The sequence below is a fragment of the Zosterops lateralis genome, assembly GCF_965231275.1.
Source record: "Zosterops lateralis genome assembly, chromosome: 15".
Classification (NCBI taxonomy): Eukaryota; Metazoa; Chordata; class Aves; order Passeriformes; family Zosteropidae; genus Zosterops; species Zosterops lateralis.
In genome coordinates this window covers 15,765,299-15,771,298 of record NC_139775.1, presented here as the reverse complement: position 1 = coordinate 15,771,298, position 6,000 = coordinate 15,765,299, and positions in this window count along the sequence as shown.

Sequence of the window (6,000 nt, the reverse complement as noted above, 5' to 3'; positions counted from 1 at the left end):
ACTCAGTTTCTTCAAGCATTAAAAAGAGCCTGAGTGGGCTTTGGGACCCTCTGGCTGGAAGGAATCTGGGGGGAGCAGCACCAAAAGTGATCCCTCTCCAAGCACAAGTGTTTGCCTGGCCATGGGCACTGCTGGTGTGACTTGTGGGCAGATCCCAACATCCCTGCACAGCAGAGCCCTGGGCTGTGGGATGCTGAGGAGCAGCAGGTCAGAGGAGGCCATGGGTTGGCCCTGATCAACTCCCCGTTTTGCTTTTTTCACACTGTGGCTCATAATTTATACACCAGTGGTGGGCAGAAGGAATATTTAACTCCCCAAGTAACTCTGTGTGGTGGTGCTGGATGTGCCAGCTCAGGTGACGGATGGGAACCACAGGTGGGAGTGATGGACTCCATCCAGGGGGCTGCAGAGGGGCACCCCCAGGAGCTGCTGAGTGCTGGGGCAGCTGTGCTGGGTCCAGCCAGGAGAGGTGACAGCTCCAGCAGTACTGTGCTACATGGAGTGTGAACAGCTCAGGATGGATGGCACCCCCTCGGCTGCACTGCCTCTTGTTGACCCACTTTCCCCGCTCCCCCAGCCAGCCCTGGAGCTGGGATAAATCCCCATAATCTGACTGGTGAGTCAGAATGACCAGTGTGTCTGGGATCTTCCCTTTTCCCAGTGTGCTGGTGCCTTCCCTGCCTCGCTGGCAACTCTCTGTGCTCACCAAAGCATTGAAAGTCTTTCTTTGCCTCTCTGGGAAAGCTTTGCTGCCAGAGATCCCAGATGTCTGTGCCTGCTGAAGGCCTGTTCCCAGGACCCAATTATACCGGAGAGGAGATAACCAGTCAAGCCATTGGAACCCTTCCTCCTGCCTTGCCTGGCTCTGCCTCACCCAGCACGAGCAGCACCACTGTAAGATCACCCTGTAAGATCATCACTGTAAGATCACCACCCCTCACGCCTCCCCACAGCCCTCTGCTTGCTGAACCAGTGGTTTTCAAGTGAAAAGCTTGGCCTGTTGGTGCCTCACAATGACACCCATCACGGTCCCAGACAAACTCCCCCTTCCCCTGTGTGCCATCCCAGAGGGATGATGTGGGCAGCACAAACAGGGCAGGATGAGGAAGAGGGGAAGGAAGGTAAAGGAATAAAGTGTCGGGTGGGATTTCAACGTCTGACATGTTGGCGTTTCCCAAGTAGGAGCCAGTCATTCAACATCTGGCCAAGGATATTGCATCTTGCCTAAGAGCAACTCCAGATGTTCCCGAGACCTTTTTTTCATTATTTTATTTCTTTCATTCTTTTCTTCTCTCCGCTTCCTCCTAAGCGCTCTTGACTCACTAAATCAAGGAAGACAGGCTTTTAACTCTCTGGAAAGAAACAAATGGCTCAATGGTGATATGGAACAAATTCTCTGGAACTGTGTGAGCAGATGTGTGTTGGGGGAAGGGAAAGGAGGGAAGCAAGGTGAGGGAGATCAAGAGGAAGAGAGGGGCATGTCTCTACATGGGCACCTCTTCACCGTGAGGTGGATGCACAGCGCGATGGCCAGAGGGATGTGCAGTCCTCACTACACGTGTAGGACTGGAGAGGACAAGATTTGTGCCTGGAGGAAAAAAGGGAAATGGACCAGCTCCTGCTTCTATGGGTTGAGTGGTTATCTCCTCTCCAGTGTAATTGGGTCCAGTTCTTACCTCCTGGACGTGACTCAGAGCCAAGGAGGTCAGGAGGAGGATGAGTCTGGTATGTTGATGACGCTCATCTGTGGAGGTGATTTATCACCCCTGACAGGAGTGGGAGAACGAGCAGCCAAACAGCAAGAAACTTGGGAAAAGAGAAAGTTTGGTGGGAGGAGGGGAGAGGTCAAAGGTGAGGGAGATGAATGAGGGAAAGATGGAGCAGGGTGGTGAGAATGTGAGAGGATGACCCAGAGAGATGGAAATGTGGTTTCTCTATCAAGTCCCTTGACTTCTGCTGACATGCTGGTCAGGCCTGCAGCCTCAGTGCCCACTGTGTGCCACACAGGGAAGGGCTTCACAGCCCTCTGATGGCCCAGAGCTGCCCCCTCTGCAACCTCTCCAGGCAGAATTGCAGTGCTGTGCTTATTATCCACACTGTCCCCTCCTGAGCCATCACCTCCACCTCCATCCTTTTGTCAGAGCTGCCTTGTCTGGGTTTGAATGCTCCCAGCCTCCTGCAATCCCACCCTTGCTGCTGTGGTGGAAGGGTGGTGTGTAGACTCTTTAGGTAAAGCCACATTTGCTTTCTCCTCTTCCTGCATCTCTGATGGCACCAGGAGAAATAAGTCCACAGGGGTGGCCAAGAAAAGTTGATTTTGCTGCCTTCTTGTTCCCCTTCGAGTTAAAGAGCCAAAACATTGGGTGACCACTGCAGCCAGCCTGGAGAAGACCCTGATCACAACCTGGGTATGGCCACAACAGGCCTGAAAGAGAGAAGAGCCATTGAGGGGCAGTGAGGACGGCAGAAGGCAGCTCTACATCCTTTAACCCCCTCCAGAGTCCTGCCACTGGCTCCAGAGCACCCGGGGACCCTCTGCCAGCACTCAGCACAAAGCCCTTTGCAGGACACATCCCGTTATCAGCAGAAAGTCAAAAATCCAGCAGGTGAGGTTGGTGCTTTGGTTCTGGTGAGGTTCAAGCTCCCCAGTGGATCCAGGTGTCTCCCTTGGGGTGGTGATGGAAAGGCTGACAGCTTTCAGAGATCTGGTGCTCAACATCCCCTGATCTCTGGGTCTCTGAGAGGGCTGAGGTGCACACACATGGCCTTGCTGAGCAGTTTTCACTGTACACACTCAAAGCTCATGAGAAACCCCCAGAGACCTTCAGTCTGGCAGTAAGAGCCCTTCAGGACATGATAGAGGAGATCTCAAGAAATCACAAGTGCTGTCCAGCTCATGGCTGCTCACATGGCTCTGCAGAGCAGTTCAGCTCATCCGTGAGCAGGAATCCAGTCTGGAGCTTTGGAGCAGGAAAAGATCCCATAGGATGAGAGCCCAGGAGCAGTAGCCTGGTTTCCACACCAACAGGAAGCACAGCCCCATGCCTCAGCCATGTCCAGCACCATGCCTGGTTCTCCAGAGCTGCTTAGGAAATTCCCAGTCCAGCTGGTTTTACCAAACTCTGAAAAAGCCACTTTGCCTGAGCTGAGCCAGCTGGCTGTCCCTCTCCTCAGCATCTGGCCCAGTCCCCTGGAGCTGAATCCCTGCATTTGGGAAGCCCTGGGGAGGCTCCAGGTGGGCTCCCAGTCCTGGCTGGGCTGCAGGTGGCTGCAGCTCCTTTGGGCTCCAGCCTGGGCTGTGAGAGCATCCAGGCTTCCTGCCCTGGAGCAGGGTCTTGGCTTTTGGTTCCTGGCTCTGCAGAGCAAGGCTGAGAGACTGTTCTGGCTCTCAGGAGGACCTGCACTTCAGAATTTTCCAAACAAATCACTTGGATTATTTCTAACTGACATTTTTTGGAGGGATTTTCCTCCTGCCGGAAGGGAAGGACTTGATTTATTAATTTTTCAAAAATTTTTCATCCAAACTTTCTGACTGCTCGAATGGGGGTGGAGAGAGGGACAATGAGTTTGAGCAGACCAGAGGAGCCCGAGCCTGGCAGGCACAGGGGACTCTGTGCTGAGGCTTCTGGCTCCTTCCTGCTGTTCTCAGCTTTCAGATGAGTTCCCTGGGACCCTTCTGGGTGCCCACAGCCACCCCAGTGCCCTGCAGCACCCTGGCTTGAGCTTGGTGGTGAGGCCACCATCACCTCTGTGCCCACAGCCCACCAGTGGCCCTGGCCAGGATGGAGCCACCAGTTCCTCTGTGAGTAAAATTCACATTTTTATCCTTTGGTGTCTTTTACCTTTCCCTTTTTTGCCTTTCCCTTTGACTGGGGGAACCTTGGGGGATTTCCAGGCCATGGAGTACCCTGTCCCTTGGACATGACTCTGTCTCTGCCCTAAACATGGGACACCATATTCCTGTGCCAAGGTGCAGACTGGGCTGTGCCAGGGGTCTCTCCCAGCTGGGTCAGTATCAAAGAGACAAAGAGTGGCAGGTCTGCAGCCCCTTAGCAACCCCCACCTCCCCAAAATCCCCAACATTGGCAGGCACCACGGGGGTCTGAGCAGAGAAAGATCAAGGACCTTGCTGGGAGGAATTGGACTGGTGGAGAAAAAACTTCCCAGCCTTGCTGTGGCCATTGACCCCCCTGTCCTGGGGTGGGTGGCGGAGGAATGTTTGCACTGGTGATGGGGACAGCTTGGGTGCTCCCTAAACATCCCCTAAACATCTCCCAACATCCTCCCATGGCCTGGCCCACCCTTTGCCCTGGTACTGTCATCACTGCAGGGAGGTGCAGGTACCTGAAAGGCTTCCCCACAGCATTTTTTGGGGACTTGATGGTGACACCACTTCCATTGGCTGCTCTCTCCTGTACCAGCCCCTGCCAGGAGCCCCTGGAGCTCCAGCTGCTCTTCCCAGCAGTGGAGAGCAGCATTTGAGGCTCACTGTCCTTTCCAACCCCCTGCCATGGAGAGGAACACTTTCTACTAGACCAGGTTGGTCAGGAACTGATCCCCTCTAGCCTTGGACAGTGCTATGGGCAGCAGGTCTTCATCCCCACCCCACCCCATGGGGTCTCTGAGGTCCTCAGCCCCACCCTCGAGGCCATGCGGTGGGAGATGTGGTGGCACTGTGCTGCCCAGGGACAGGGCAAGGGAAGGGACAAGGGAAACAAAGCCCTGAGACATCTGCATCCCGAGGAGCCATGCTCTTTACAGGGGAACAGGGCAGATCCCTCCTCTCCAGAGAGGCTCCAAAATTCAGATGGAAAAAGGATGTATTTTCCAACCATTATATTTCATGAAAGGAGCTGTTCGCCCACTTAAAAATATAGGTGACAAGTACAAAAGGTATTTGTCATTCTAGTGCAGGCCAAGTCTTCAGGAGATCCGAGATATATGGAATGCACCCATGGCCCAGCTTCAATCTGCTCTTACACTGTAAATTCCAATTACATCATGCTGCCTTGTTTAAATACCGTGAAACCTGGCTCATGCCCTAAGTATGTTTTATATATTGCCACATCCATTTGAAATAGATGGGGCAATGTGTTTTACGGCACATGTGCAAATATCTCCATATTTTTCCATCTGGGGGTTTATGGGATCTTTCAGAAAATTAATAATGGGGCTCAGAGGAAATGTTCGACTTGGAGGCAGTAGCGGAGATTTATGGCCATCCCTCTGGGTGCCAGGGAAAAGTCTGAGAGCACCCGGAGCAGACGAAGGCCCCACCACTTCACCAGGTGTTCCCTGAGAGCTAATCCTGCACAACAGCCAGGACCAGGAATTTCCCCCCACAGCCAGCAGGTTGACAGGAAGGGATAGCTCAGGAAGTGAGGAGCAAAGGGATGGGGATGGGGATGGAGGTGGGGGCCAACATCCTGGGGGTCGCTGCCGGTGGTTCAGGTTTGGGCAGGGCATGGGAATGGCTGAGCCTTGTGGGGCAGAGGCAGCACTGCCTGGTCACTCCAAGGGCCCCCTCTGGCCATCCTGCCTCTGTCCCAGCTCCAGGTACTGTCTGGTTTTTCTGGGAAAGGGACAGTGTGTATGTGTGTGCTGGCCAAAGCCACTTCACTTCTGGCTCCAGATGCCAGCCAGAGCCTGTTGGGGTCTGCTGGGTTTCCTGAGGGATGAGCAAACCCCAGCACGGGGAGCACCCAGGGCTCCCAGGACACTGCCCCCAGCAGCACCAAGCCTGTCCCAGGCCACGGGGATCACAGCATGGGTGGCCAGCAGGGCTGGGAATGGACGCTCAAGAGTCACCACATACCAAAAACCACAGCTGGCCCTGAGGTCGGGTTAGTGACCCAGAGCATAGTGACAGTCCTGGAGCTTTGAGCACTGGGGATGATTTGCTCCACTGTTATCTGTCTCTGCAGGACACAGGCAGGGCACAGGCAGGATGCAGCACTAGACTTGAACCACTGCTGCTGCAGAGGTCTCTGTGGGGTGTCT